The sequence below is a fragment of the Amblyomma maculatum genome, chromosome 1 (genome assembly GCF_055883805.1).
Source record: "Amblyomma maculatum isolate TAMU_Amacu chromosome 1, ASM5588380v1, whole genome shotgun sequence".
Taxonomy (NCBI): Eukaryota; Metazoa; Arthropoda; class Arachnida; order Ixodida; family Ixodidae; genus Amblyomma; species Amblyomma maculatum.
This window is the reverse complement of record NC_139344.1, coordinates 11,234,506-11,242,220: the sequence shown is the minus strand read 5'-3', so window position 1 is coordinate 11,242,220 and position 7,715 is coordinate 11,234,506. Positions and strand designations below refer to the sequence as shown.

Genomic DNA, 7,715 nt, shown 5'->3' with positions numbered 1-7,715 from the left:
AATAGATATGTGCGAGCAAAGTCCTTCGTTGTCACTGCAGTGAACTGCCCCCTGTAAAGACGTAATCTTAAATTAACTGACGCGGCAGAATTCTGTTAAGGGCACAGCTCACGACGACTCTGCAATCAGCGACGACGTGGAGCTTGGATAAAGCAAGAGGTACGCATCTTCTAGTGCTGCAACAGTCTTGGGCTGCCCAAAAGCAGCAGCGGAGGAGAGGTCACGTTAGCAGATTCGCTGGGCCAGCGTTGAGAACAACTATGGACTTGAAAGGTTGCTGCTGCTGCGGTGGCGCCATGTACCAGCTTCGGACTCCATTACGCATGTCAATGATGGGCGACAGCAGCAGGTGCGGCGGCAGCGGTCAACGTAAACCGGCGCATGGTGCTTGTAAGTTCCATTTTTCAAACTTTTTGCTGCCCTTATTGTGGGCTTAAGCCGGTACTCGTTTAATCAGCATGCGTCGCAATAGTGAGCACAGTGTTAAGTCCGAGGTTCGAGTGGTCCCAATCTCTATGATCTATATCTCTATATACTGCTTGGAAAACAGGCCGGCACCACTACTGCGAAAGAATTTGTGCAGAAAAAATAGGAGCGATCTTCGGTAACCCCGTCAGATGTTCCTCGCTTGGCGGCCACAAGAAGGGTGCGGTGCTGGAAAAATGTTCCCCATGCAAGAGAAAGCGCTTGCTGTATCTGCAGCCGCGATGCGGTTCCAACACGCTTCCATTTTTTTTTTTTTTTTTGCCGCGCCGCCGCAGTTTAGTCGCCGAGGTGTTTCCATCGCTTGCATGTGTATACATTGTGAATGTGTCTATTCCCTCCACATCTCATTTTTCTCTCACACAGGTTCCCTCGGAGTATGGATTCAACCACGACGATGACAAAAGACTGCTCGGTTATCCTGCCATTTTCAAACGCAATAAAAAGTAAACCCTGCCTTCCGTTCTCATGTACTAATATCGGTGTGCAAACTGCACCCTGAATGGCTACATGGCCCGTCACAAATATGTCGCTCTAGCACGAAGAAACCAACATTGCGGAAGCGAGGGCGTCTGTGACCGGCTGACGAAGACATCATACATATTTTCACCAAACGTTTTTCGTCTGTATAGGGCGTATGTTAAGGCTGTCTAATGTTGCAGCGGAGGCAGCATTACCACACATATGCCAAACGGAGTCGCTTGCGTTGCAAATAAAGAAAATGTATGTCTCGTATCGCTTCGATAGCGGCGATGTCTTGTTACTGAATGCACAATCAGTCGAAGTGTGGTTGTTTTCAAATTACTAGCGTACCAGTGTGCGCCTAGACTATATTTAGAAGGGCGCAAACATACCCTTCGAAGGAAAAGAACATTATCCTAAATGGGTGTAAAAAACACTATAATATGAATTTATTTTATTCCTCTGGGTGGTAATATTACCCTTCCAAACAAAGCATAAATATGAACGTAAAAGTGCAAAGTTACGCCCATTCACAGGGTGCAAACATGCACTTACGGGGTGCTGTAGTAAGCTCATTACGCTGGCATAAATGCAGACCCTGTGAGGGTAAGTTTACGCCTTATGATTAAGCATAAGCTTATTCCAGCTGGGAGCAAACATGCACCCGATTTTAGAGGATATTTTTGCACTTTCATGGCCTAACCTTTAGTCCTTCTGAGAAAGGGTAACGTTACTCCCCAGTAGCATATACTTGCACTTCACCATATGGCATAACGTTAGCCTCGTTGTAGCGTAAACTTTACACCAGACACACTTAAGCCCCCGTCGAGGGTGTAACTTTGCACCCAAAGGGGCTCCCCAGTGCGTCAGTGGACTTACCCCCCTAAAGGGGTAAGATCACACCTTTTTTTCTTAGAGTGTATGATGTCGTCTAGGTAATCCTTCACACCCGGTAGGCCCTGAAGAACAGCTCCCATGCGGCGTTAAAACAGAGCGGGGGCTAACCGGTTGTAGCAGTAGAGACCTGTGTGGGTATTGAGCAAAGCTAACTTTTTGGCTTCCTCATCAGGGGGAAGCTGGTTGTACGCGTTGCGCAAATCGAGTGTGCTGAACACCTCGTCTCCAGAGAAGGCTGCAAAAATGTCATCAATTTTTGGGAGAGGGTACAGCTGAAGGTGTGTCGCTTGATTGACGGTGAGCTTAAAACTTCCGCCCAGCCAGATGTCCCCATTCTGCTTTGCCACAGACACTACCGGCGTTGCCCATTCTGCAACGCTAACCGGCGACGGCACTCGGTCTTCCACTAGCCGGTCAATGTCGGCGGACAATTCCGGCCGCATGGCATACGGGACCGGCCGGGCCTTACAAAATCGTGGTTGAGCGCCTTCTTTAAAGTATAGCTTCACGGGTGGTCCCTTGCAGCACCCCAGCTTCTTTTCAAAGAGGTCTGAAAAGTCGTCTAGAACTTTCTGTAACTGGATGCCAGCCTGAACAACACTTACGCAAGCAGACTTGCTCTCTTTCAAAAGGGACACACCCGCTCTGTGAAACGCGTCTATCGTGTTTCGTCCGCAAAGGAGAGGCCCTCGAAAATCCACCACCACAAGTGAGCTGTTCACCGCCGTTGACCCCCGCTGCACTTCCATATCCAGTCTGCCGAAAACGAGCAGCGGCCCCAGGAAACATGAAAGGCGAAGAGAAGTTTTGCGTAACGCCGGCCACCATTTACGATGCTTTTTGAAGACTTTCTTGGGTATCACGCTGACCGGCGACCCCGTATCGATAATCATGCGCAGCTACCGGCCCTCCCACGTCAACACGCGCTCAATAGGTTGCACCGTGTCTTTGTTAGCCGAACTGTGTGCGACAAGCGCATGTAGCATTTCTTCTTCGCTTTCGGAATCAGTTTCCCTCACAGCGTACGTTCCTGATGAGCGAGAATGGCCTACCTTGCAAGCCCTGGTCAGATGCCCTCTTTTGCCACATTGGTAGCAGGCGGTGTTGAGATGTCGGCACGCAGCCGTTTCGTGAGCCCCCTTACATCTTTCACACTGATTCTCCGCTCTTCCTCCGGGGCCGTTCTTGCCGGTGCTGATCTCCTACGTTGACGCCACTGCCCTTTCCGCCAGTCTCCCACATGCCGCGAGCGTCTTCATTCGCTTTCTCTGAAGCCAGGGCGAATTCTTCGGCTTCTTTTTTACGCGCCAATAAGTATCGGCGGGCTGCTTCGTCTCGAATTCCGCACACGATTGCGGTCTCGCAGCATATGGTCCAGAGTTGTGCCAAAGTTGCAGTTTTCGGCGAGACGCCGCAGCTCGGTGACGTAGTCTCGCACACTTTCTCCGTCTAACTGGCTGCACATGAAGAGCGAATAGCTTGCGTCATTTCGTTGGTCTCCGGATTGTAGCACTCCTCCAGGCATTTCACGATATTCTCATACGTCCGGGAGTTGATGGAAACTGACGGTTGGCGTCCTTGCAAGACGCGTACGACGCTGTCGCTCAATGACGAAACCAACAGAGCCCGGCGCTTTCCCGCATCGGTAATCTCGTTGCCTTCAAAATAGGCTTCTAGTCGCACCCGATACGTGCTCCAAGTGCTCACAGTGTTGTCGAAAACGGGGGGTCGAGACGCCATCCCACTTGCCTTCAGTTGCTGTCCGCCCACGCCTGGGATCACATCCTCGTCGCCAGTGCTATGTCGCGCCACAGCGTACCAAAAAGACAGTCCATCCAGGGAGCAGGAATAGAGGACATTTATTAGTGACCGGTCAGTGCTTTTTAACCCGTGGCCCGGGAGAGGAGGGAAGGGGGAGGTGGCGAGTGCTGTTCATGCACTGTTTGAGCTGGGAACGCCCGTGCCAAGCAGGACGGGCCACCGCCTCCTTGTCTGGCTAGATACGATATAGCAATCACTTCTTTATTACAAATTCGACCCGCTTTGGGGAATTTCCCCTAACCGTGGCAGATTTCTGCTTTTAGATCAAAGGCTTAAGCTGTTGAGTGAAAGATGCTGTCGCCCTAATCAGACCAAGGAAAAAGCTTTCGACACAAAATCAACCTTTCTGATATATAGTACCATATTTTGCATACTTGTGAAAAGGAACTTTTCAGCGCAGTAGGGAGTTACTAGCGTAGATGTATACCGCTCTACCCCAAGCCTCCTACGCACGCGCAGTGACTGCACCTAACCAAGCACCTGCCACTACGCTTACGCAGCTGGCGTCTGGTAGATCAGCATATGTCTACACATGTACAGTATTGGTCAAAAGTCCTGAAGCCAAAGGATTTTCATCTCAACCGTAAAATGAAGCCGTCATGAAGCCATTAAATACTTAAAGGGACACTAAAGAGAGAAAGGAAGTGGGTTTGCATCGATAGAATGCCAGTTCCTGATTACAAAAAGACCACTCTTACTGAAAACAGAGCTGTTATAAGGTAGTAAAGAAGAATAACAGAAATACAAGTATCGCCACCACAGCCAAACGGCCGAGGCTCGCAACTACAAATCACGTGACGCGCTAGGGATCCCGGAGGCTGACAAATGCGAATTACGTTGCATGTTTGAATGCGGTAGTACGTTTTTTCTCAAACATAATAACACGCTTTTATCATACGTAAACGACGGCGAAAAGACAACGTAAACGTTGCAAGGCAAATACAAAAATATACTTGGAGGCGCCACAGGCGCCCACTTCAGTTTTGGTTATGTTTCGGCTCAGGCATTTCGTGCGCACTCGGATAGTTTGTTTGAACCTGCAGCGCATGAATTACGAGCTTGGAGCAGCAGATGCGCCTTGATGGTTCCCATTTGAGCATTCGGAGGCACGAGCGAGCGAAATCCGCTACCGCCGACACACTCCTTCGTTCACACTTCTGCGCCAACAAATCGCCGCCGTTGCCGCTTCGACTGCGACCTGACCGCTTGACTGCAGCTACGTACGCCACGAAAAGCATACATATGCTAAGTACCGAAGGAAAAACGCATTATCATTCAATTGTTCACTAAATCATGGCACATCTGACCAACATATACTGCGTCAACAAGACCTTCAACGTGCTATTTGCAGGCGTCGTAAACAAAAGGGACATACTTGCCGCTCTTACGAGAGCGTCGATATATTGCGCTCGTCGCCCGGCGAAAAAAAGGGCCTCGGGTAAAAAGTAAAAACTAAAAATAACGAAGCACCAGAAATACATTACAAAAGGTTAAAAAAAAATCAATTTGTAAAAAAAAAAAAAAAAAAAAACCGCCAGAAGCGGTAAGACACGAACTCGTTGCTGCTTGCCCCGTAACGCTAGGCGCTAACCGCTCGGCTACGCCGCGCCACAAGAACCTTGGAAATATTTCTAGTTTTTATGTCATGGCCCCATTTACAATAAAGTGTTTCTGCTGCCGGTCTAAAAATTGAAACTTCTTGATCATCGGCGCATGCTGCCTGCTCTCACGTCTTGCAACTAATGTTCTGGATGCCTATGCGCACTATATTGTGCACTGGATCCATTTTAACATCTGGAATTTCACAGCGCTGGCAAATGTAGTGGCGCCGGCACTTCGGTCATGTTCTGCTACCGTGGACGTAATTTTCGCTGAACACGGAGCTGTAGCACAAACCTTGAAGGAAAAAAGTGCGACGAAGCTTCAAAACTGACAAGCGCAGCAGCGAGGACACTATTTTGCTGGTAACTAAATCTTATTTGTATGTAAACATGTCAGGAAGCGTTGCGATGACCGAGGGCTCGGTTTGTTTATACACAGTGCAAGAAGTAGCGCAAAAGCTTGAGAAACTTGTATTGCGCGTTACAAGCGCTCTATGTTTTTTTTTTCTTCCTTTATGGGCCCATCGCTCGGTAAATTACTCTCTTCATCGTTTTATTTATTTCGGCTGAGGCCGTCATTGCGAGTACGCTGTTGCCAAGTTGGCCCTTGAGGGATGCGACGCCGCGGGCCGCGCCGGCTCGCTAGCTATCACGGAGTCTCCGCTTACGTCATAGTGTGCGTCACTCAACTCCAACTACGTAGTTGGAGGCCACAGTTGGAATTCGACCGGCGGGAACAAGAAAAAACCTCAACTTCTTATCGCAATATCTCAGCAATTATTCGATTTTTTGCTGCCGGATATGCGGCGACAGTGTCACCAAATGTAGTTTATTAGATTTTCATACCATCTTTGGCTGTCTTTAGTGTCCCTTTAAGAGCCGCGAAATGCGAAAAGAACCTTTCTTACTGTAATAACAAATCCTTTCCCAGCGTTTGAAATTTCATTTGACCTTTGATGATGGCGGGACGGCTCGATTTTGCGGCTGAGACGAAAATTGTTTGGCTTGAGGACTTTTGACCCGGAATGTAAGTCTCCGCTGCGCTGCAAAGTCTGTTTTGTTGTTCGTTTTCTTGTAACCGCATGCATGAAATGCTTATTGCTTTTTCTCCTTCTACTGGTGATCTACAGCTTTTGCACGTACCTTAAAGGCCTGCGCCCACGGAACTGTCCAGTTGCTGAGAGCATAACTACAGCACTAGGCGGGCCCACTACTTCGAGCGGTCCTATCACTCCGGTTAAGCCTACTGCTCCGGGTTGTCCTATCACTATGTATTACTGTAGCATTTCAGGCTGTTGTGTATCTGTACAGTCAAACTGGTTCCCAGATTTGCCAGCGCATACTGTGTGGAACGATGATGAATTTATCGAGCATATTGTTTTTCGTAGCTTTTACAATTCGTTTTTTTTTTTTTTTTAACGCGCTTTCAAAGCAACTCTCCTTTACAGAATACAGCCTATCTTTGTCTTCAAACTCTTAAAAAAAGTGAAATGAACCTAGTGTTTTCTCCATGTTGCAGTTCCAACTAGTAAGAACCAACATCTGTGGCGAGCTGTTGTGAGGTCTGCCTCAGTAACTACCCCGACGATTTGTTTTAACAGTGTACCTACTACTGCGTAAACCTCCACGCACTGTTACAAGAAAACCTCCTATAAGTTAACTGCGTGGGTAAAACTATTCCCAGGCCAATAGTGATTAAATACAACGGCAGATGACATCACAGAGGTGATTTAAATGGGCGTGGTACTAAAGAGCATACCAAGTATACATGCGGAAAACGGAAAGTAATGAAGAGTAGAAAAACAGAAGTGAAAAAAAAAAAAAAGACGTTTATTGCAGGATGCCGCGCTGACCAACTGACTGTAGCGTCATTGCCGATTTAAAGACGAGTTTTTGCAAGCTATGCCACGGCTAAATGACGAGCGGAAAGAAAGCTTAGAGAAGGCGGTTACCCAAACAGAAGTGCTTTTGAAAACATAAACAGTGGGAAATCCCCAGGCCCAGATGGCTTAAGCGCTGCATTTTACAAAATGTTTAAGAGAGAAATAACTACTATCATCATCATCATCATCATCATCAGCCTGATTATACCCACTGCAGGGCGAAGGCCTCTCCCATGCCTTCTACTATGCTGACGTCTTTATCTAATGAAGCCTACGACCGTAAAGCGTTGCCTCCATCTTACGGGGTGTCTCACACATCTAGTTCTCATCCCTAAAATGGACGATGTACAAAAACTCAAACAGGTTCGAGCATATAGGCCCATATCACTGACTGACGTCGATTACAAAATTTTTATGAAAGTGTTAGCTGCAAGGCTTCAGTGGTAATTAAAGAAATTGTTGGACCGCACCAAACCTGTGGGATTAAGGGGCGGTCAATAGCTTCTAACAATCAAAAAGCGAGATGTGTGATGGAGTACTGTGGCGCCATTGGTGCTTGTGTGGCTGT

The 7,715-nt window shown here is 47.9% G+C and overlaps 1 long non-coding RNA gene across 1 annotated transcript; it reads left to right on the top strand.

Moving 5' to 3' along the window:
* The first annotated feature begins 238 nt into the window (after nt 1–238).
* On the top strand, nt 239–939 carry LOC146201653 (uncharacterized). Its single transcript, XR_014701707.1, has 2 exons — nt 239–390; nt 850–939. It is a non-coding gene; the product is annotated as an uncharacterized LOC146201653 (long non-coding RNA).
* The last annotated feature ends 6,776 nt before the right edge of the window (nt 940–7,715 follow it).